This window comes from Chrysochloris asiatica, unplaced genomic scaffold, assembly GCF_000296735.1.
Source record: "Chrysochloris asiatica unplaced genomic scaffold, ChrAsi1.0 scaffold00436, whole genome shotgun sequence".
Lineage (NCBI taxonomy): Eukaryota > Metazoa > Chordata > Mammalia > Afrosoricida > Chrysochloridae > Chrysochloris > Chrysochloris asiatica.
Window position 1 is genome coordinate 578,427 of NW_006408954.1, and position 25,482 is coordinate 603,908.

A 25,482-nucleotide genomic window follows, 5' to 3' on the forward strand; every position below is an offset into this window, starting at 1 on the left:
TAATTTGTATTCATTTATTTACATATTTACTCATCAATTTATTTATTTGCAATTATGAAATAAATTGTCACAATAATTTAAAAGCAACAAAACCTAAATTTAAATCTGTGTTCACCACTCAGTGCAGCAAATGACCTCTTAAGGCATTATTTCTAGCAATATTTCTAGTGCACAGTATCCTGTATTGAATGCCTCCTACTTCAAGGTGGATTTAAGCATGCTAATAAAGTCTCCTTCTGAGGCATTGTATTAATGGAAAAGTATTTAACTGACTTTTCATGAAAACAGGTTGAGGAGTAAAGAAATGTGGCTGATTGCACAGTTAATAAATTAATTAGAAAATAATTCATAAATGAAAAGGCAGAGTGGGGATGAGCAAGAGATTACAAGATAGAACACCTGCTAATTTTGGTGGGAGACTTCATATTTTCAGGGTGGTCTTCACTCAAGGGATAAACCACATCACATTTGTACTAGAAGGCTTTGCATTATACTACTAAGAAAACAAAAAACCCGCTACCATTGATTCCAACTTATAGCACCCTGTATAGGATTTCCAAAACTGTAAATCTTTATGGGAGCAGTAAGCCTTGTCTTTGGAGTCCTGGTGTGGTGCTCTGGGTTAATGTGCTAGACTGCAAAGTCATTTGAACTGCAGGGTTAGCGGTTCAAGCTCACCAACTGCTCCTCAGAAACCCTATACAGGGTCTCTATGGGTTGGAATATGCAGATGATACAACCTTACTTGCTGCAAGTGAAGAAGACTTAAAATATTTACTGATGAAGATCAAAGAGCACAGCCTTCAGTATGGATTGCATCACAATGATAAGAAAACAAAAATCCTCACCACTGGACCAATAAACAACATTCTTATCAACGGAGAAAAGATTGAAGTTGTCAAGGACTTCATTCTTCTTGGACCAACTATCAACACTCATGGAAGGAGCAGTCAAGAAATCAAATGACATATTGCATTAGGAAATTCTGTGGCACAAGACCTTTTTAAAGTGTTGAAGAGCAAAGATGTCAGCTTGAAGAATAATGTGCACCTGATCCAAGCCATGGTATTTTCAATAACCTCCTATGCATGTGAAAGCTGGACAGTGAATAAGGAAGACTGTAGAAGAATTGATGCTTTTGAGCTATGGTGTTGGAGAATATTGAAAGTGCAATGGGCTGCCAAAAGAACCAACAGATCTGTGTTGGAGGAAGTGCAGCCAGAGTGCTCCTTGGAGGCGAGGATGGCCAAACTTTGTCTCTCAGACTTTGGACATATTGTCAGGAGGGACTAGTCGCTGGAGAAGGTAAGGTGGCGGGTCAGAGAAAAAGAGGAAGACCCCCAGCGAGATGAATTGACAAAGTGGCAGCATCAGTGGATTCAAGCACTGCAACAATACTGAGGTTGGCTCAGGATCAGGCAGTGTTTCATTCTGCTGTGCATAAGGTTGCTATGAGTCGGTACTGACTCAATGGCACCTAACAACAACAACAACAACAAATGGGTCAGAACCGACTCGACAGCACTTCACAAAACAACAAGCTTCATCTTTCTCCTGTGGAGTTGCTGGTAGCTTTGAACCCCTGACCTTTCAGTTAGCAGTACTTTTTCCACAGTGCCATTAGTGCTCCCTTTATAGTACTAGCCTCTTCAATTGTTACTCCTTAAGAAAAATAAAATCAACGATCAAAGGCACTAAGCCATGGTCAGTTATATTCCTTGGGTAATTATGACCACTTCAAGAGCTGACCAAATAGCAATAAGCTTTATTAAAGTTGCATTGCTTTGAACTAAGTAACAACGAAAGCTGGACGGTGAATAAGGAAGATCGTAGAAGAATTGATGCCTTTGAGTTGTGGTGCTGGAGGAGAATACTGAGAGTGCCATGGACTGCCAAAAGAACCAATAGATCTGTTTTGGAAGAAGTGCAGCCAGAGTGCTCCTTGGAGGCCAGGATGGCTAAGCTTCATCTCTCCTACTTTGGACATGTTGTCAGAAGGGAACAGTGGCTGGAGAAGGATGTCATGCTGGGTAAGATGGAGGGTCAGAGAAAAAGAGGAAGACCCCCCAACGAGATGGATTGGCCAGGTGGCATCATTGATGGCGTCAAGTGTGGCAGCGGTAGTGAGGTTGGCCCAGGATCGGACATTGTTTCGTTCTGCTGTGCATGGGGTCGCTATAAGTAGGTTCCGACTCGATGGCACCTGACAACAACAAGTAACATTGTGATTGTACACTGGCCTGAAGCTTCCAAATTGAGTTCTAGGTCCACTTAGTACCCCCATCATTCTGTGACCTTAGGGAAAAAACAGTAAGGGAAGGCATGAGACTAGACAGGTTCTCAGGTTTCTACCCTTCAAAATGTAAGTGGTAGAGAATAAAAGTTGGGGGGTCCAAAGGGAAGTATTTTTGCCCTTTGTTATAAAGCAAACCAACAAAAGCACAACACCTTTGCTTCTGAGCATTGATCACTGTATGCAAAAGGAAATCTCCCTAACCATTCTTACCATTCTTATTGATGTGAAGCCTCAGAATGCTCTGTGAATGTCCAGAAATACCGGGTCACAGGCACCTGCAGTCAACAGGGAAGAGGACTGTGGCATCAGCCCAGCCCCACCTCCCAAACCCTGCCCAAAGCAGCAATCAGGCAAGCCAGAGCCGTACTCACACAATCCTCATCTTTTAAACCAATTTGGCTTGGTAAGACACTGTCTGGTCAGTGGTCTCCAGAGCAAAATTATTTTTCAAGGTAGGGAGGCCTCTCTATTTCTCACCAGTAGCCAGAACATTATCCAGGGAAAAAAGAAAATTCAGCCACTATAATGTATAATCTGTTGCTTTTCCGGTTGCCATTCTAATTATCCTCTCATAGGCACTGGCATGCAGTGGAATTAGAGGAATTATTCCAACAGGTTTGCCCATCACGGCAGATTTTAAGTTTGTCCCAAGAAGCTTGCATATTAGCAACCTATTCTGGGGAATAGTAGAAGGTCTGGCCCTGCTAGTTTCCCCAGGATAATAAGGAGTCTAGATTTCTTCAGTTAACCTATTAACTAGCACTCAGTCCTCAATTCATTGTCTAGAAGTTTAACTTAAAACAGAATTATTTGGGGTGAGTAGCCCCTGCCACCTTTTCTCCTCTTCCATCATTCTGGCTCACCACTCTATTCTCCTTTGATTGCTTAAATTGCTGTTTGGGGAGGGAAGCATTTCCACTTATTCCATCCAAAGAAACTAAATGTTCTTTGGTCTTTATTGCGTACGGTGTACTGTTTTCAAAGTACCAAGAGGCAATCTACATGAGGACAAAGATGGAGACTAGATCTGCAGATGAGAGATTTCACCAAGGGGGACGTGTCACAGGAGGTCATTTGGGAGACATATCCAATAACAAATGCTTCTCTCATCAGCTCATTATAGATTGTGACTCTTTCAGTTCAGCCAATGGGTCTTATTCATCTTTATGTAGTCATAATATAGCCCTGTTGTGCCTTCAAACATATAGTTTAGCACTGATGATGTACTTGATAAGTATTTGTTAAACTAGAAGAACACAACACACACAGTCAGTTGAACCAGGATACATGGTGGCCAATTGATAACCACACTTGATGATGCAATGATGGACAAAAGAAGGAACTAACTTACCACCTTTCCCCTTATTCTTAGGAGTCTCTAGTGTCATAAACTATCAATCGACTATTGACCAATTGGTTGATGGTTCAAACCCATGAGAGGTAGTGGTTGGTGTAAAGTGATGTTGGGTTGGTTCCAATTCATATTGACACTGCGTAGGGTTTCTGAGGAGCGACTGGTGAACTTGAACCACTGACCTTGCAGTTAAAATGACTTTTGTTGTTGTTGTTGTCAGGTGCCATCGAGTCGGAACCGACTCATAGCAACCACATGCACAGCAGAATGAAACAATGACCGATCCTGGGCCAACCTCATTACCGCCGCCACATTTGTCGCCATCGATGATGCCACCTGGCTGGTCCCTCTCGTTGGGGGTCTTCCTCTTTTTCTCTGACCCTCCACTTTACCCAGCATGACATCCTTCTCCAGCGACTGTTCTCTCCGGACAATGTGTCCAAAATATGAGAGACGAAGCCTAGCCATCTTGGCCTCCAAGGAGCATTCTGGCTGCACTTCTTCCAAAAGAGATCTATTGGTTCTTTTGGCAGTCCATGGCACTTTCAGTATTCTCCTCCAGCACCACAACTCAAAGGCATCAATTCTTCTATGATCTCCTTATTCACTGTCCAGCTTTCGCATCCATATGAGGTTATTGAAAATACCAAGGCTTGGGTCAGGCGCACCTTAGTCCTCAAGCTGACATCTCTGCTCTTCAACGCTTTAAAAAGTTCCTGTGCAGCAGATTTGCCCAGTGCAATACGTCATGTGATCTCTTGACTGCTGCTTCCGCGAGTGTTGATAGTTGATCCAAGAAGAATGAAGTCCTTGACAACCTCAATCTTTTCTCCATTGATAAGAATGTTGTTTATTGGTCCAGTGGTGAGGATTTTTGTTTTCTTTATGTTGAGTTGTAATCCATACGTAAGGCTGTGCTCTTTGATCTTCATCAGTAAATATTTTAAGTCCTCTTCACTTTCAGCAAGCAAGGTTGTATCATCTGCATATCTCAGGTTGTTAATAAGTCTTCCTCCAATCCTGACGCCACATTTTTCTTCATAGAACCCAGCTTCTCGTATTATTTGCTCAGCATACATTTTGAACAAGAATGGTGAAAGAACACAACCCTGTCACACACCTTTCCCAATTTTAAAACATTCAGTGTTCCCATGCTCTGTTCGAACAAATGACTTTTAGTCCAGTGAATTAACCCTCAGCGCTAAAGAGGTACTTCAGAAGAAAGTCCTGGATCTGTTTTCCAAAGTTCACAGTCATAAGAACCCTATGTAGCTCGGTTCTACTTTGATGCACACTGGGTTGCCATGAGTCAGTATTGACCAGCAGCAACTGTTTCTTGAAATTATTTCTAAATATCCTTTCTGTATCCATTTTTTGAAGCTATGTCCCTATGTAACCCATTTACATAGTATTGCAAATATGCTGCACAAGACCTTTTTAAAGTGTTCAAGAGCAAAGATGTCAGCTTGAGGACTAAGGTGCACCTGACCCAAGCCATGGTATTTTCAATAACCTCATATGTATGTGAAAGCTGGACAGTGAATAAGGAAGACCATAGAAGAATTGATGCTTTGTGTTCTGGTGTTGGAGGAGAATATTGAAAGTGCTATGGGCTTCCTAAAGAACCAACAGATCTGTGTTGAAAGAAGTGCAGCCAGAATACTTCTTGGAGTCCAAGATGGTCAAGTTTCGTCTCTCATACTTTGGACATATTGTCAGGAGGGACCAGTCGCTGGAGAAAGATATCATGTTTGGTAAAGTGGAGGGTCAGAGAAAAAGAGGAAGACCCCCAACGAGATGGATTGGCCAAGTGGCAGCATCGATGCACTCAAGCATGGTGTTCATAGTGAGGTTGGCCCAGGATCAGGCAGTGTTTCGTATGGCAGCTAACAACAACAACAACATGATAGTAAGGATGATGCCTAGATAGCTGAGGGTGATCTTGGAATCTGAAGCTGTTAATAAATCATTATTTTGATGTTGGCTGTTTACCATTTGCCTCTGTTTTATTAGAGGACTCCTTGGTTGGCTCAGTTTAGTGCTTAACTAAGTGCTCTTACTACAGAAAGTTTGGCAGTTCGAACCTCAGAAGTCAGACCTGGTAATCTGCTTCCAAAAGATCACAGCTTTGCAAACCTTATGAAATGGAGCAGTTCTACTGTACTGCTCACTTAGTGGATGTCAACATGAATATCTTCACATTTGGATCCCCAAACAGTATTCTTCTAAAATGCATTTCTTTGAAAGTCTGGTTCTTCAAATTCATTCCAAATGCTTATGTGAGACTTATCCTAGCAGTCAATTGCTTTGTGGTTGAATCCAGTCCTGAAAGACAAAAGCTCTGTTAAGCACACTCAGGGAAAGTAATTTCAGAAGGAGGCCCCTCAATCAGAGGCCAGCATGCTCTTTCAGACTCCATGATCAGGACTTTGATAAATTTATTTCCGTTTTTACATGCTCACTGGGGTGCAGCAGAGAGAGAAGCTCTGCAGGCTCTTTGAGGTTGCAGCTGTCAACCACTGAAAGCTGAATGGCTAACTTACATTGATGGTCTCTGAACAAGAGAGACACAAAGTTCAAATTCAGGTGTATACAGTGCATATTCAGATCTGAAAAGGCGTGTTTTTGTTACTAAGGTAGCCTCTTTCAGACTGAGTGGTTTTCATCTTCATAACGTTTTAAAAATATTCCTTTTCCCTGTAAACCTGTAAATGTGATTTGATGAGTTAGGAACTAGGAGCTAGGGACCTTTTGTAATATATACAAGGGTGAATTTTAAAACTATCTGCACTCTGGCTGTAGAATTTATTTAAAGCAACTTTTAGGAAAGACACATTACATCATTTTTTGACATAATCTCCTTGTTTTTTAATATACTTTGTCCATCTGTCAACAAGCTTTCATATTCCCTTATTGAAACATGTTTTAGGTGGAGTTGTGAGCCACAAATGCACCACTGTCTTCGCTTCTTCATCAGAAGTGAATCTTCATCTTCAAAGGACCACTTCCAGGGGACCAAACAGGTAAAAGTCTGATGGAGCAAGATCAGGACTATAGGGAGGATGGTTTAACACTTCAAAACAAAGGTTTTGCAGAGTGTCAACATTATGAGCAGATGCATGAAAATGTGCATTGTCATGCAAGTTCACAACACCCTTGGATAGCAGGCCTCTGCGTTTAATCCAAAGTTTAGGCTTCAACTCTTCAGTGATCATATCACTGTTAGAAGCATTGTTGATTCTTGCATCATTTTCCTGATAGTGTTCCAATACTGACTCTTGAGAATCCCAGGAAACTATAAGCATCAATTTTCCAGTTATTGTTGACTTTTGAGCTTTTTCTTGGTTGGTGATTGAGAATGTTTCCATACCATACTCTGCCGTTTACTCTCAGGCTCCATGTCTTGTCACCAGTAACGATTATTTTTTTAACCTTTACCTTGCTTTGAGTATCGGTCCAAATGTTGTTTGTAGATGTCCAAACGCTTCTGTTTATCCTCTTCCATGACTTTTCTTAACCCAAGTCTGTCACGGATCATTCCATAGGCAGAGCCATGGCTGATTTGCAAATGATTTGTCACATAATCTACTGTCACTCACGTGTTTGAGAAAATCATTTCATGTGCACACTCAATGTGGGCACGGACCGTTGTTTTAATATAACCAGAGCGTGGATCATTTTTTACTTACCATCATGTTTTTTAAACTTTTAAAGGAATATACACTGCAGCTGGAATATTAGATACTTTGACGTTAGGAATTAAAAATGAGAGAAACACTCAATGAGATGAACTAATACAGTAGTCACAACAACAGACTCAAATGTATCAGTTCATGAGCATGGTCCATGGCCAGGCAACCTTCCATTGTGTTATACATAGGTTGTTATGAGTTGAAACGAACTGAACAGCAACTAGCAAAAGCAATAACTGTACCAGTAGAGAACACATTACCCTGTATCTTATTCTGTAAGTGTAGCTATAATGTCAAACGTTCAGAACCGACTCGACAACACTTAGCAACAACATTGTCATTGTCTAACTTTATGAGCTTTGGGACATCATTGAACCATTCTGAGCCACAGTTTCTCCAGTTGTAAAAAAAACTAAAATGTAATAGTATCTCCCATCATTGTTTGATGACCATATACAGGAAAGGATTTTAGGGCATTTCTAAAAAACAAAATAAAGTATTATGTAAGTAAGTGTTCATGTTTCAAATGGGAGATGGATGGAGAAAAAAATGGTTTGTGTTTTAGGGGGTTTTGTTTTTTCTCTGTATATCACTTTGGTTTGAAATTTTCTATTACTGATAGTCTTATAACAAGAGTCATAAAAAAAGAAAGAAAGAGAGAAAAAGAAACAGCTATAGGCAACCATTAAGATAAGTTAAAATCCGTTTTCTAAAGATTTCTCTATCCTGAGGGATCAATATCTACAGTCACACTGAAGAAGCCAAATTATATTGTGAATACAAAGCACTCCTGAAATTTGCTTATACTGACTATAGTCGGGTTATGAAAGTATTCTATTTTCGTTATCTCTTTTCTTGATTAATTTTCTGTGAAAATTTACCTTGGGCTTTTGTGAAGATCGATATGAGATTAAGTGGAGTACTGGTGTGGCACTGTAGGATAACACTGAACCAAAAGTCAGTTTGGACCACAGCATCACCAGTTCTATTCCACCAACCCTTCCTCAGAAACCCTATACAGACTTGCTATATATTGGAACTGATTCCACAGCATTTGATAGCAACACATGGGTTTTTTTGTTTTTTTTTAAATCTGAAAATTTACACCAATGATTTGGGTTGTGTATACTTTGGGATTGTGTTTGTTTTTGGAAAACCTGACATAAAATTTACCCTGTTATGGGCCACTGTATATTACATGTATCCTATGAAATAGTTTACACTGTAGAATACAATCAAGTTTGAAATTTTGTGTTAACTTCCCAAACATATGTACCTCTCTTAAACAGAATGTCTAAGCCTAGTCCAGGGGAACGTTTTATAGACATCTCCACTAGTCATTTTTCCGGCCTCATACCCATCTGGTCTTAAACTTTCCAGCCACATTGAAAAACGTGTGCATAATTCTGCTGTGATCAAAAACCAAGAAAAAAAACCAAAACAACCCACTGACATCAAGTTGATTCCAATACATAGCAACTCTCTATAGAGTTTCCACGGAGTGCCTGGTGGGTTTGAACCACCCACCTTGTGGTTAGCAGTCTGTGTTTATCCTAGAGGGCTACCAAGTCAAGATTGCAATGAGAGTAGACATTTGTTTTAATAGCTTATTCCTCTCCCTGTCTTATCATCATCACTCTCCTTTGTCTCTTTCTGGGCAGAAATAAGTAGACTAGACCATTCAATATCTGACAATCATGAAGATGGTGCAGGACCAAGCAACGTTTTTATTCTGTGATATGTAAGGTCACCATAGGTTTGCAATGACTTGGACAATTAACAACAGCAACAACAATAATACCTGATAGTGCCTCTGATAGCGTATGTCTGGAATTTGAAATTTAGGGGCAGTATTTCGTATGTTGTTCCACATATAACATCCAGCTAGGCTTTTTCTCAGGACTTGAATATAGAAAACCAAGGTAATATGCAAAAAGCAAATTAGATTGATAGGATTATCTACTTTTTTTTTTTTTTTAATGGTTGTGAATTATGTGATAGTTTACATGGGAGAACATTAGTTTTACATTCATCCTGTTGTGTATCGTTTCATTGCCATGGTTACAATCCCCTCCATGCATCATCAACCAACCAAAGGGTATACACTACAAGCCTGCCCCCCCCCAGCCCCTCTCTCTCTCTGGGTCTAACATCCCCAGCCACTCCATCTCTCCATGTCATCTCTACTATTTTTTTTTATTTAGAAAAAGATATTTAAAATTTTCTCCTTTTTGCATAAAAATTAGTTCTGCTAATTGCAAACATACTTAGAAATGTTTTCCTAAACTTATTGATATATATAATTTACATAAGAGTAAAATGCACCCGTTTTAAATGTATGTGTACTGAGCTTTGACAAGATGAAGATTTCTATCTCCTAGAAAACTCCCTCTTGCAGACTTTCATTCTATCTACCACCTCCCCCAGGCTGCCAGCAACTTCTAATCTTATTGCTACCACTACTGATTAGTTTTCTACCTTTTAGAGCATCATATAATTTGAATTACACAGTATATATGCTTCTGTGTCTGGGGTTGTTTCCTTAGCATGATAATGTTAAGATTCTTCTATTTTGTAGCATATACTAGTAGTTGTTTCCTTTTAGTTGCTGAGTGTCGGGGTCTGACCTCGACATAGTTGTCACGAGTTTTTGGTTCACGAGGAGGGTAGATCCAGCGGCGATAGGGATAGCGAAAGAATACACAGACAAACAGAAGAAGGGAGACAGTGAGGCACCCCAAAGCCAGGGTGGATACATCACTGGTGGGCAGGCTTGGGACTACAGGCATCATGGCCTCTGCAGGCAGCGACTCACTGCCCTGCAATCTTTAATGCATGCCTTCCAACCCGTAATGCACCGCAATCTTTACTCCATGCCTTCCAACCAGTAATACACCGCAATCTTTACTCCATGCCTTCCAACCAGTAATGCACCGCAATCTTTACTCCATGCCTTCCACCAGTAATGCACACCTGGGGAGGCCCGGGCCTCTGTTTTATTTAGGGGAGGAGTTTCACACCAAGCTGGGAGGGACTAAAACAGGATACAGCTAACATCAGTAATTTTCCAGACATTCAAGTAACTTTACATTGTACTTCACTGGTTCGAATCCCAGGCCAGCAACTTGGATTCTCAGGCCCAATTAACATATCTATAGCCCCTGAGGTCAGTTGGGGGAAGGTGAGAGTTCTGCAGGAGACGCCCAGGTGAATGGGCTGCACCTGGAAAAGGGATTAGGGAGGATGGGTTCTTTGTCTATAGAACAAAGAACCGAGAAGTAGCTAAGATATTTTTGGTTAATCCTTTGGAGAAAGGTTTAACCTTGCAACCTTTAGTCTCGGCTTTAGGAAAATATCACATTTATCTGTGGATTTTCAAAGGCTCCAGTGTATTAATTTAATATATATACCTGAATATTAAGATGAAAGCAATTTTCCATTAACTGCCAGTGGCCTCATTTGTTACACTCAGCCCTAGAGGGCCTCGAACCTCTGACTAGTCTTACACGGTCTGCAACAGCTGAATAATATTCCATTTTATGAATAATCCACAATAAATGCATCTATTCCCCCTTGATGGACATTTAGCTGGCTCCCATTTTTGTTTTTTTCTATAAGTTTGTTTTTTTCACAATATAAGTTTTGTGCTTCTTTTGTCAAATTTATTCCTTTTTTAATGCTATTGTGAATGAAATTGTATTCTTAATTTCATACTTGGGTTGATCATTGCAAGTGCAGAGAAATGCAATTAATTTTTGTATATTGATCGTACGTATATGGTGCAACCTTACTAAGTTCATTAATCGGTTCCAATACTTTTTATGGAGTCCTTGAGTGTGCCTAGGAGCCCTGGTAGTGGTGTTGTGGGTTAGTGGTCCAAACTCACAAGCAGCTCCATGGAAGAAAGATGAGGATGTCTGCTTCATAAAGATTTACAGTCTCAGAAACCCTGAATACAACCACTATGATTCAGAATGGACTCAATGGCAGTGGGTCTGGTTTTTAGGGTATATAAAAGGTTTATTGCCCAACAACTAGCCAAAATGTTGGCAATTCAAACCCACCCAGAGGATCCTCAAAAGACAAGCCTGGTGATTTGCTTCCAAAAGGTCACAGCCATAACAAATCCTGTTGAAGGAGTCCCATTCTGCACAGAATCTTCATGAGTCAGCATTAGTACTATGGCAGCTGATAGCAACAATACTTTTTTAGTGGGTTCCTTAGAATTTCTATATATGAGATCATGTCATATAAAAATAGATATAGTTTTGACTCTTCCTTTCCAATCTGGGTGCCTTTCCAATCTAACTACCCTGGCGAGGAACCCTGCTGGTGCATTGGTTCCGCACTTGAACCAACCAAAAGGTTGGTGGTTGGAACCCATCAGCTGCTCTGTGGAGAGAAAGGTGTGACAGTCTTCTTCCTAAAAGACTATAAAGCCTTGGAAACTCTCAAGGGGCACTATGAGTGAGAATCAGCTCCACAGCTGGGATGGGCAATTGCCCTCCTCAGACTCTCCTGTACTCTGCTGAGTAAAAGTGGCCAAAGCAGGCCATTCTTACCTTCTTTCTGATTGATTTTAGGAGAAAACCATCAAATCTTTCACTGGTATAATGATGTTAACTAGGGAGGTTTGGTAGAGACACTATATCTCTCAGGTTGAGGAACCTCCCTTCTAATTCTAGTTTATTGATTATTTTTATCATGAAAGGACATTAGATTTTTTCAAATGCTTTTTCTGTGACTATTCGTTATTAAAGGAAACATCTGATTTTTTTATTTTTATTCTGTTTATATGATGTATTATGTTCATTGATTTGAAGATGTTACCAGTAAAACAACCTATTGTATAATGACCATAAAACTTGTTTTTGCTTCAAAAAGAATTATATTTTTTTATGAATATGGACGGAGTCCTGGTCTGGCACTGTGGGTTAATGCGCCAGACTGCAAAGCTGTTTGAACTGCAAGGTTGGCAGTTCAAGCTCAACAGCCACTCCTCAGAAACCCTATGCAGGATCGCTATGGGTCAGAACCAACTCGATGGCACTACAATGAATACGGACACCGAAAGTCTCACCAAAATACCAGAAAACTGAATTCAGTCATATATAAAAAGAATTATACAACATGAACAAGTAGGATGATCAACTTTGAGTCTTTTTGTTACTATTTAATAAGAAACAATGTTGGTGGTAGTGGTTATTTACCATGGAGTCAGTTCTGACTCAGAGACCCTGCATAGGGTTTCCGAGGCTGCAAATCTTTACAGGAGCGGAAAGGGTCATCTTTTTCCTGCAGAACTGCTGGTAGTTTCGAACTGCTGACCTTGAAGTTAGCAGCCCAACTTGTAGCCACTACACTACCAGAGCTCTTTGTAAGAAACGCTAGTTTGGGGGTTTTCGTTTTTTGTGTTTTTTTTGTGTGTGTGTGTGACTGTGTCTTGTTTCTTGTTGTGGTATAAGAGTAATTAATACAGGCCTCATAAAATCATTTGGAAAATATTCCCTCTAATTTTTTTTTGTAGGAGTCTGTAAAGAATTGGTATTTATTCTTTTAACAGTAGAGTTCAGTGATGAAATCATTATTGACTTTTCTTTGTGGATAATTTTTTTCTACAAACAATAAATGAATTTCTTCATTGAGCCTGTTTGGGTACTCTGTGCCTTTCTAGGAATTTTCCCGTTTTAGCTATGCTGTCTACTTTTTAGGGACAATTGTCCCCTTTTTCGTTTCTGATTCTAATATTGTAAGTCTTCTCTCTTTTTTTCCTCTTGTCAAATTTTCAAATTAGCTAAATCTTTGTCAATTCTGTTGATTTTCCCCCCCCCAAGAACCAAGTCTTGGTTTTATTGATATCTGTGTTTTTTTTCGTATTTAATTCATCAATTTCTTTTAATCTTTATTATTTCCTTCTTTCTGCCTGATTTTAATTTAGTTTGTTCTTTTTTCCTCAATTATCTTAACACAGAAGGTTAGGTTATTGATTTGAGATCTTTCATCTTTGATAATGTAGGTATTTACAGTTCTAAATATCCCTATAAGCACTAGTTTAGCTGCATAAGGTTGATATATTGTGTTTTCATTTTCATTCATCTTAAAGCGTATTCTTATTTACCTTTTAACTTATTCTTTGAGTCCTTGGTTGTTTATGAGTGTGTTGCTTAATTTTCATGTATTTGTGAGTTTCCCAAATTTTTTCTTGTTATTGATTTTTTATTTTATTTTATTGTGTTTAAGGAACATATTTTATATTATTTCTATCCTTGTGAAATTATTGAGGTTTATTATATGGCCTGTCCTAAAGAATGTTACATATGTATTTGAGAAGAATATATATTCTGTTGTTGAGTGTTTTTGTTTCTAGATCTGTTAGGTTTTGTTGATTTGTAATGTTGTTTAAGTTGTATATTTCCTTGTTGGTCTTCTAATTGTTTTATCCATTATTGAAATTGGAATATTAAAGTCTCCAGCTATGATTGTAGAATTATAGAATTCTCCCTTCACATTTGTTCATTTTTGTTTCATGGATTGTGGTGCCTTGTTATTGGTGCATACGAAGCGGCCTCAAAAAGTTCATGGAAAAGTAGAGTCAAAAGTTAATGGGATTTTTCTCCCAAACTTTTTATTTTTGCCTTTCACAAACAGATATTTATTCGCCCACAGTTTAGGAGGCTAGAAGTCCAAATACAGAGTGCCGTCTCTAGGGAAACCTTTCTTTCTTTGCTGGCTCTCTGTGGAAAGTCCTTGTCTCCTTCAGTAGCTCTAGGCCCCGCATTTCTTGGAGATCTCCTTGTGTCTTGGTATCGATTTTCCTCTGGATTTAGGAACTTCACAGAGCAGGGACCCCAGGTCCAAAGGACACATTCTACTCCCGACTCTTCTTTCTCAGTAGTGGTAGGTTCCTCTCCACAAACTTTTTTGAACCCCTCATATATGTTTATAATTTTTATTTCTTTCTGATGAACTAAACCTCTTCTCTTTATAGTATGTCCCTCATAATCCCTGATATTTTTTGTTGTTTTTATTGTAATGTGTGTTTTGTCTGATTTTAGTATAGCCACTGTTTGCCTAATTTATCCTTTTATATCCTTTTGCTTGTAATCTATTTGTGTTCTTGAATCTAAAGTGTCTCTTGTAAACAACATATAATTGGACTATAGTTTTCAATCCAATCTTTCTCTGTCATTTGATTGAATTGCATACTCCACTCACATTTAATTTTATCATGGCTATAGTTGGATTTATTTCTTTGTTAATTTTGTTTTTCATTTGTCTCATGACTTTCTATTTCTTTATTCCTTCTTTACTATTTTCTTTTTGCATTGAGTAACTATTTCCTAATGTAGCATTTTAATTTTGTTAATTTCAGTATATTTTTTTACTTACTGTTCAAGGGTTTGCCTATACATCTCAACTTGTCAGGATCAGTTTCAGATACATACTAATGTATATTAATTAATATAGGGGGACATCACTCCACTACGCTATTCCTCCCCATCCTTTCTCTGGCCACATCCATGGCAATTCATGAATAAAATGACAGGTCAATGTAAATTATGTCAACTGAGTATATCATATTTTCTGATTTTCTATATCATTACTGATTTTTTTTGCCCATCTAATCTGTTAATTACTGACAGAAATATTAAAATTGCAAATTATAAATTTGTCTATTTTTTAAAATTTTGTCATTTTTAGCTTCATATATTTTTAAGATGTTTTTAGTCCATATGTATTTAGTATCAGTATGTCTTTCCAATGAATTGCTGTTGTTAAGTGCCATTGAGTCGGTTCCAACACATAGTGATTCTATATAGGGTTTCTTGATGTTTCTTTCCATGTGTTTCTTCTGCTTGTTCTATTTCATTCATTTCTTGTCTTATTTGGGGTGATTTTCCATTTTATTTGAACTATTTTGGTTGTTTTTTTTTAGCACTTGTCTAAAATACACAATATGCATTTTTTAATTATCTGCGTTCCTTTAGATTCAGTATTGTGCCATTTTATATTCTCATCCCCTCCCTCTTCACATTCATATTTTATTCTTCTAATTTCAAATGTCTAATTGGCTTATAGCTTTATAATCCCATATAACTGTTCCTCTCAGTATTTTAGGCTATTATTTTTCTATTACTTCTTGATACATTATAAACCCCATCTTACAATGATATTATTTTTATTATAAGTAGAGTTGTATTTTTTAAAAATTCCAACAAGGAAAAAATAATCTTTTGCATTTATCTATTTTTTTCAATCTTTCACTATTTTTTGTAGTTCTGAGTTTCCAATTCAATTTATTGAATTAATTAGTTGACAGTTTCATTCCCCTTTCAGACTTCCAATATATTGTTCCATGATTTTCTAGTCTCTGATGTTTCTGTTGAGAAGTCTGCCATCATTTGTATTATTGTATTTTTGTCCTGTAACTATTTTCAATATTTTCTGTTTATCTTTGACTTTTAGCTATGATGTGCCTAAATGTGATTTTCTTTGTATTTAAATAGCTGCTTTGGGGCATGCCGAGCACTTGGATCAATTTGCTGATATTTTTATATTAAATCTGAGAAATTTTGGTCTACTGTTTCTTCAAATATTTTTTATGCTGTCTCACTCTCTCCTTTTATGATTATAATTATACATATATTAGGCTGTCTGATAGTGCTCCACAAGTCCTTGACTCTCTACCTATTTTTTACTACAGTTTTTTTGTACTGTTTTCAAATTGGCTTATTTTTATTAATCACTTTTTAAAATCACTCAACTATTATTTCTTCAACATCCAATCTGCTGTGAATATTTAATTCAGCAAAATTTTCATTTTGATCATTGTACTTTCCAATTCTATCATTTTCTTTTAACATCATTTCCATTTCTCTTCTGATGTTCTTCTTCAGTTGCTTTACTATGACCGCCTTTTTCTTATGTTCCTGAATGTATTTATAAATGCATCATTAAATCTTTATCTGCTAATTCCAACATATGGTGGTCTCGGGATTATTGCAGGTAGTTCAATACCTACATGGTAACAATGAACTGGTACTCAGATTTTTAGTTCATTGCTAGATTGGATCTGTGGGAAACCCAAGGTATTTCCTGAGACCTTTCAAATTGATATGTCTCCAAATTCTGGCTGCTTGGATCTTGATAAGACATGGTTTTAGATTTTGTTAAGGCAGACCTAGAGGAATCCTAGGGCACAACCTTTCTGGTGTCTCCATAGTGGCTTATTAGTAAGGCCTCTCCATTCTCATTAGGCCAGAACTCTGAAATCTCCCACACTCTTCATTTTAGTATCTCTGGCTATTTTAGCCCTCCAGCAACAGCTCTATATAAGCCTTATGAACTGCTCTGCTTGCATAGAACCTGGACAAAGGACTTGTAGAAAATGCACCTGTAGACTTCTGATCCCATCTTACCCACAGCCTGACAGCTCTGTGTCCCCTCCCAAGCCCCTCAGGATGTAGCTATAAAGGTTTCAATATCTCTGTTCTTTGCCACCTCAGGTCATCAGAAATGCTGTGCTGGCCTTGGGTTCCCATCCCTTGAACTGCAATCAGGAAAGTGATCATGAAACTCACCTCATAAGTTTCTTTTCTCACAGAGATTGCACGCTCAAAAATTTCCCGTAGTCCACTGCCTAGAAATTACTGCCTTATACATTTTGTCTCAGAGTTTGAGGGAGGGACACCTGGTCCAGCCAAGATCCAAAGTTGGGGTCCCTAAATCATTTTTGTAAAATTCCTTTTATCTGTCTTTTTCTTAATCCCCAGGTGTGAACTTTCTCTTATTCACTACTTCTTCAGTTACTTTTCTATTCTCAGTGGTATTTGTTTTTATATTTTTTAAATTAAAAAAAATAGGACTCCTGGTATGGTGTTAAAGGATCAGCCCTGGAATGTGAATCACAAGGTCGGAAGTTCAAACACACTAGGTGCTCCTCAGAAACCCTACACAGGGTCACTGTGAGTCAGAACAGACTCAACAGCACTTAACAGCAACAACAATACAAAATATTCCATTTCTCTGCATTATTATTTGCTTCAAAAATGAAACACCACAAGAAGAACCACTATATAATAATATGTTCATGTACTTCATGAAAGATACATCATTTGTGGTGTTTGCAAAGCCAGCAGGTATATAGTAAGTATCAACTACTTATTTTTTGATTGTTTGTTTATATTCTTAAAAGATTTTCATATGAAGAAACAAACTATTATCTAAATACACATCAGTTTTTTCTCTCAGATTTACAGCTAATAATCATATATATATATATACTCATGAATCTAACCCTGGTGATAAAAATAAAATAAAAAGAATAAACACCAGACATTTTGTATGTTATCATTGTTGTTGTGATGTGCCGTCTAGTTGGTTCTGACTCATAAAAACCCTGTATAGGGTTTCCAAGGAGCAACTGGTGAGTTTGAACTGCCAACCTTACGGTTCAAAGCAACATTGCGTCCAATTTTTATCCAAAAGCACAAACCAGGACTGCTTATGTTATCATAGGTATCTTTCATCCCTTTGTTATTTGGTTTTGGAAAGTAAATGCTATTCATTGAAAGAAGCCCTTAATTGAAACTGAAGAACAGGGAACCATTATTAAATTTTTGATAACGATTCCATTTGAGAGCCAACTTTTAGATACTGCTTTTCATCTAATAATATGTAAGGAGGTTTCTTATTGGAGAATATGGACAATGTTCAGGCCAGTCATACTTTTTTTGAGTCTTTTTAATCTGATTTCTTTTAACTAATGGGGATAAAATGATCAAAACAGTAAGCTTAAAGACTATTTCTGGTTTCCAGTGGCACACTGCAGGAGCCTAATTTTGTTTTGCCATACTTCTGGATAGCCAAATAAACTATCCTTCATGTGTTCAGTGTCTGCCTGCCTCGGGACCAGGCATCTGCTGACAAGCCTTGGACTCTCAAGTAACAGAAACATGGTAAATCAGCCTTTGAATTAAGAGTTATTAATGGCGTGCATTAAGCATCAGCTTTCATTTCCTCCTTAGAGGAGAAATCGCATGGACAATTTGTACAGGGGCCCTCATTTATTGTACTAAATGTCTTTTAATAATGATGACTTGCTTTTTAATTTTATTCAAGATTCACAAATTTGATAGACTCATTTGTTCTGTGTTATAAACAACAAAAAAAGATGCTGCAGTTAAGAATTTTGATGAAGAAAAATAAAACCCACAAAATAGCTTATGCTGTCATCAAAAAAAAAAAAAAAAAAGCCTATAACCTGGTGAAGAAGGAAATGTTTTTATGTTGTTGTTCACTTCCCAACTTATTTCTGTTGTTTTTTCCTCATTCTATAATCATCCACACTATCCAATTTACATTAGGCGCATTTTATGTTTTAGTCCCACAAGTAAAACAGTTGTTTCTGAATGAATTTCACATACGCCACATACTGTAATGGATTCTTGATATATATATGGAGCTCTCTTAGCGTAGTGGTTACGAATCGGGCTGCGAACCTCAGGGTCAGCAGTTCGAAATAACCAGCTTTTCCGCAGGAGAAAGATGAGGCTTCCTGCTCCTGTAATGCTTTACAGCCTCAGAAACCCTGTACAGGGTTGCTATGAGTCGGAACCGACTCCATGGCACATAACAATAATAATAACAACAACATATATATTTTTTAACCCTCTTTGATCTTGCACCCTCACCATACCTCAGAGGAATTATTTGTGTTGTTAGGTGCTGTTGAATCAGTTCAGAATAATAGCAATTCTTGTACAACAGAATGAAACACTGTCTGATCCTTTGCCATCCTCACTCATTCCTATGTTTAAATCCATTGTTGCAGCCACTTTGCCCATCCACCCTGCTGAAGGTCTTCCTCTTTTTTATTGCCCCTCTACTTTACCAGACATGATGTCCTTCTCCAGGGATATCATGGTCTCTCCTAATTAAATGTCCAAAATATGACATAGGATCATATGAGGTAGAATCTTGCAATCCTTATTTCTCAGGAGCATTCTGACTGTTTTTCTTCCAAGACGAATGTGTTCATTCTTTTCACAATCCATGGTATATTCAACATTCTTCACCAGCACCATAATTTAAAGGCATCACGTCTTCTTTATTCATTGTTGAGTTTTCAGATGCATATGAGTCAGTTGAAAACCTCATGGCTTTGGTCAGGTGCACCTTGATTCTCAAAGTGGCATCTTTGTTAACACTTTCAAGATGTCTTTTGCAATAGATTTTCTTAATGTAACGTCATTTTCTTGGTTGCTGCTTCTATGGACATTGATTGTGGATTCAAATCAGTGAAATTCTTGACAACTTTAGTGTTTTCTGAATTTGTCATGATGTTGCTTTTTGGTCCAGTTGTGAGGATTTTTGTTGAGATGTGTCTGTACTGAAGGCTATCTATAGTCTTTGATCTTCATCAGTAAGTACATCAAATCCTCTTCACTTTAACAAGCATGGTTGTATCATCTGCACATTAAAGGTGGTTTATGAGTCTTCCGCCAATCCTGGTACCACACAGTTCCTCACATAGTCCTGTTTATTGGCTTATTTGCGCAGCATACAGATTAAATAAGTATGGTGAAAGGATACAGAGGGATGAACAATAACTATACCAAACATAATTGGTCAGTGATCAATCATTTTAGGAAGTAGCATTTGATCCAAAACCAATGGTATTAAAGGAAGAAGCCCCATGTGCACTGAAGGCATTGGTGAAAAACAAGGCTTCTGGAATTGGCAGAATTCCGATGGAGGTGTTGCAACACCATTCAGAGTGTTCACTCATCTGTGTAGAACCTGTGCATAAAACAAGATGCAGTTGTTCAAACAGAGCAAGGGAATGCTGAAATAAGAAAAATACTTGAAATAAGAAAAGGTGTATATCAGAGTTGTATCTTTTCACCATACTTATTCAGTCTGTTTATTGTGAAAGTTATAATCTGATGATAACGTCTTCACTTCAGGCTGCAGATAGACATCTTTCTGGTTACCACTGTGGTACTATTTCACTATTTGGAGAGTGATGACTGATTTTCATTTTGGCCTCTGAATATTTTTTGCATGATCACAGAGTTGGATAATGTGTGCTGATGAATAATTATGAAGAATAATTTTAATAACAAGCTCATGTTTCACCGAATAATGTATGGTCCCAAGTTGTTTTGGTGGAAGCATCACCAAATTTGGGTTAATCTCTTTGGAGACATCTTGAGTGACAGAACCCAGATGGCATTTACCTTCCTTGAAAAACTGTCTAAACCTGAGGTCTTTTCCATCATATTTTTATATTTGTGTAGTTTCCTGAAGCCTGGATACAAGTGTATATATGCCCAGATCTAGGAGGAGGCTACCAAAAGCTTGTGGAACTACAGCATTGAAAGATACTCGAATTTTTCCATGAACTTTTGGTAGCCCTTTATAAAATATTTTTTACAATATTGACTCAAGTGAGAAGATTTTTTTTAGAGTGATGCTTTGATTGAGGGTAGATGGTGACTCATAAATTCTAAAGGTTAGGAACTGGAAGTGGACACTTTGGAATTTGCTGTTTTAAGTTGCTGGCTGATTCTCTATATGGAAACCATTGTAGTAAATCTAGTACTATAGTGGGAAATTTCTACATTTTCATAGTGACCTTTTTGGGGGTGTATATGATTAATTTTTAGAAGTTAAGCATATATAGACCTTCCCAGATTTTCATGTATTTAAACTTGCTCATTAACATGTATTGTAATCATCATAAGGGGTCTTAATGTAGCTCTGTATGATAAGCACTATACTTCTAACCACAAGGTCAGCAGTTCAAACCTACCAGCTGCTCCTCAGAAACCCTATGCAGAGTCAAACTGACTCGATGGCACCTAACAAGAGCTGCCACATTGGTAGCAATAGTTCTGGTGTGAGCAGTGTTGCCCTCTATTAACAGATACCATAGAATGAAATGATCTTATCAGCTCTCCACATCAGACATGTGATTTATAGTCCTTATCAACTTCCTTCATTGTAGGATTATTTAAATCAAAATAAATTATTTTTGTTCCGTCATCTGTCACTGCTGCTCATGTTGTCTGACATAACTGAGAATCTCTCAGTGCCATCTCCTGGCTTGATTGCTCTTAGTGTATCCTTTCAGCACTTGGTTCTAGTCTGAATCTGTCTTTATTGGTGATCACTGAACTTAAATGAACCAGGACCATTGAGTTTTAGCCAATGACCTTCTCTGATGGTAGCCAGAGCTGGAGTAGTGAATCACCTGTGGTTTTGACAAGCTATGGTGCCAACGGGCATGAATTTGGCACAAAGACTGTGGTCTTTTCCATGTTGAAAGGGTCTATATTTAGGGGCCTGTGTGAAACTGAAGGAATAAAAAATAGCTGGCAGCCGGATGCCTTTAAATTCTTTCTCTCCAATCTTTGTTGAACTGTGATTGATAACAGGGTAGTAGGTCAGATTACTGTTCCACATACAACCAAAAAGGCTACATTTTTTAAATATTAAAAAAAGGCCCTTAAATTTCCACAGCATGTTATAAAATTTTAATTTCTTGAAATGGTCTGATGTGACATTATGTTGCATTTAATAGCACACACTTTTTAAATGGTTTTAAAAATAAAGATCTCTCCTGGATCCTCAATTTCCCTTCTTTTTCAAGTAAATGTCTATTTTGGGTTAGGCTAATGGTGAGTGTTTAAAGAGAAGCTGCCAGAGCATCTGTGATATGGCTGTTTTCTCAGTGCTAGTACTGGGCTGTTGCTAAGGGAGTATAAGAAAGCAGTGGCTACTCATTTTTTATTGAATAGGCTGAACATAAATTTTGACTCTAACCAAGAGATCAAGTGCTTTATTGCAAACAAAATGACTTTCTAACCTGGAACTTTGTTTCATATATTCTGTCATACAGAGCTCAATTCTGACATTCAGATCATGGCTTTTGGGCTTGAAAATTGGTTTCTCATATATTTATAATACATATGTACTATACATGTGTAATCATTAAACTATATCCAATACCCAATTTAAACTCTATTGTCATTGATGATACCTGTGTGTCCATTCCCATTCCATGGCATTACTTTACTTCTTATTGTAATTTTATCATAAATGCTTGTATCTCTATGAAATATATGGCAAGTTTTATATAAGTCTGAAATTCACAAAGATAGACTTGTACACGGTGTCATTTCCTCCAATTTTCTTTAGATCCATTCAACCTTCTATTCATGGATTAAGCTACCTTGTTGATTCATTTTCATGGCTGTGTATTATTCTATCTATAACTATTCCATAACTTATTTATCCAGCTTTGTTTCCAGGGTTTTGTTGGTTTGTTTTATAACCAATGCCCTTGTGAACAAATCTTGTCACACTGTTCATGTCTAGAGTACAAATCTAGGGAAGTGCTAGATGGTAGACTGTATACATTCTAGCTTTACTAGAGAATATCAAATTGGTTTTCTAAGTGTTTATACCAATGGATGTTCCCATATGAGAGTTCTTGTTACTTCGTATGGCCAGTATTTGATGTTATCAGAATTTTTCATGTCTACCAGTCTAGTAGATATTAAATGTCATGTCATTGCAGTTTTGATGTGTATTTCTCAGATTATTAATGACGTTTGAGCATCTTTTTGTATGTCTGATTTGAATCTTCAAGTCTACTTTTGGATTGTTGTTAAGTGCCATCGGGTTGGTTCCAACCCATAGCAGCCCTGCATAGGGTTTCCAAGGAGCAATGGGTGAGCTTGAACCATCGAGCTTGTAGTTCAAACGGCTTTGCAGTCTGGCACATTATCCCACAGCACCACACCAGGACTCCACTTTTGGGTTAGAAGAGAAGAAATCCAAGTTAAGGGAGAGATTGAAAGCATGCTGTATATCTAAACTGTAATTCTGTAACTAAAACTTCATGTAAAATTGGCATGGAGGTTGTATCCGACCACCTGTGACTTCACAGCAGAAGAGAATAATCGCCATTAGCATCCGCTCAAAGTTGATTCCTATGAGGTGGAGGGCAGACATGCCTCCACTCTCCAGCTTTTTTTTCTAGTTCTGACATCAACCATCCCTCTCACAGCTCTCGATTTCTGTGCTGGGTTCGATGATTCATTGTCATGATCTCACAGAACTCACAGACTATACTCACAGTTATGGAGTTTACTAGGAAAGTAACTGTTTATAATTCATAATCAGAAATGCTAAGGAGGCAGTTCTTCAATCAGGACAACCTCTTCCCAACCTTGCCCAAAGACATGTCTCTGCAGCGCTAGACCTCTCTTGGCCCATCACCTCTGTGTCCTCCGCTCTGCTTGGGCACAATCTTTTAATTCTGCTAATTCTGCTCAAAAACACCACACTCTGCCAATAAGCCTTAGGCAGGAGACACTTAGCTCTAGCTTTGTGGGTCAGCAAACCTAACTCCGCAGACAATGGCTGGAGGCATGCCACTCTGCTAGCAAGCCTCCTCCTGGAAGGCATTCAGATCCTTGGCACTGTGAGCTGGAACCCCCCAGCTCTAATCTCCTGCTCATCTCCTGGTTTTGCTGCTTCTGTTGCCCCCACTCTCTGCTGTTGCTTCTCACCATCTCTTGACGTTTCCAGTGTCACAGTTCCCTGTCTCCTTGTTTGAGAAGGTTTGACACCAAGATTTTTGGTCCAAAGGACACACTCCACTCCTGGCTCTTCTCTCTTGATGGTAGTAAGATTCTCCTTTCTGCCACTGGAATGGCTTATTTAAAACCTAACAGAATGGTAAAACTGACTATTCCCCCATTAAGATCTCATATGCCTTACTTGCAACGTCGCACTCCAAGAGTGCCATGTACCTTATTTACATTATTAGCAAGCTCTTCAGTCCCCTTGGTAGGCCACAAGTACCTTACATTTGCATAAACCTGCCTAGGAGCCCAGGAGTCCTGGTGTGGCACTGCAGGGTACTCAAGTCGGTTTGAAATGCAAGGTCAGTGGTTCAAACTCACCGTCCACTCCTTGGAAAACCTATACAGGCTCACTGGATTGGAATGGACTTGATGGCACTTAACAACAACTTAGGAGCCCTGGTGGTGCTGTAGGATAAGCACTGGACTGCTAACCACTTGGTAGGAGAAAGAAGAGGTTTTTTGCTCTTGTAAAGATTTTTATCCTCAGAAACTATATAAGGTCCCTATGAGTCAGAATTGATTCAATGTCATGGGTGGACTCAATCACTTAGAGGGAGAGACAAAGATTATTGTTGTTGTTCTTAGGTGCCATCGAGTCAGCACCAACTCATAGCAACCTTATACACAACAGAACGAAGGCCAACCTCACTATTGTTACCACGCTTGAGCCCATTGATGCAGCTACTTTGCCAATCCATCTCGCTGGGGGTCTTCCTCTTTTTCTCTGACCCTCCACTTTACCAAGCATGATCTCCTTCTCCAGCAACTAGTCCCTCCTGACCAATATGTCCGAAGTATTGAGAGATGAAGTTTGGCCATATTGGCCTCTGAGGAGCACTATGGCTGCACTTCTTCCAACACATATCTGTTGGTTCTTTTGGCAGCCCGTGACACTTTCAATATTCTCCAACACCATAACTCAAAGACATCAATTCTTCTATGATCTTCCTTATTCACTGTCCAGCTTTTGCATGCATATGAAGTTATTGAAAACACCATGGCTTGAGGAAGGCGCACCTTAGTCTTCAATCTGCCATCTTTGCTTTTCAACACTTTCAAAAGGTCTTGTGCAGCAGATTTGCCTAATGCAATACATCGTTTGATTTTGTGACTGCTGCTTCCGTTAGTGTTGATGGTTGATCCAAGAAGAATGAATAGAAGAACCATATTAAGTAATCCACTACACTGTACTTCTAGTTGACCATAACTGTGGCAGGATTTCTCCTATGGGAGTAATACTCTTTAGTCCCTGCACTCAATGCTGCACAGAACCCTTAAATGAAAAAGGATTGATGCAGTTTAATAGGCCATAAGAAAGTCCAGAGGACCATAGTCTGTCTTCCGGAACTGAGAGATGTATTTGGATGCATGTGTGTCCTATATACACAGAAATACAACACAACTTTCATAAAACAATAAGTATACCAGACAAAATGCAGTTTGATGTTTCTGTTTTAATTTGTTCTAGTCTCCTTCTTT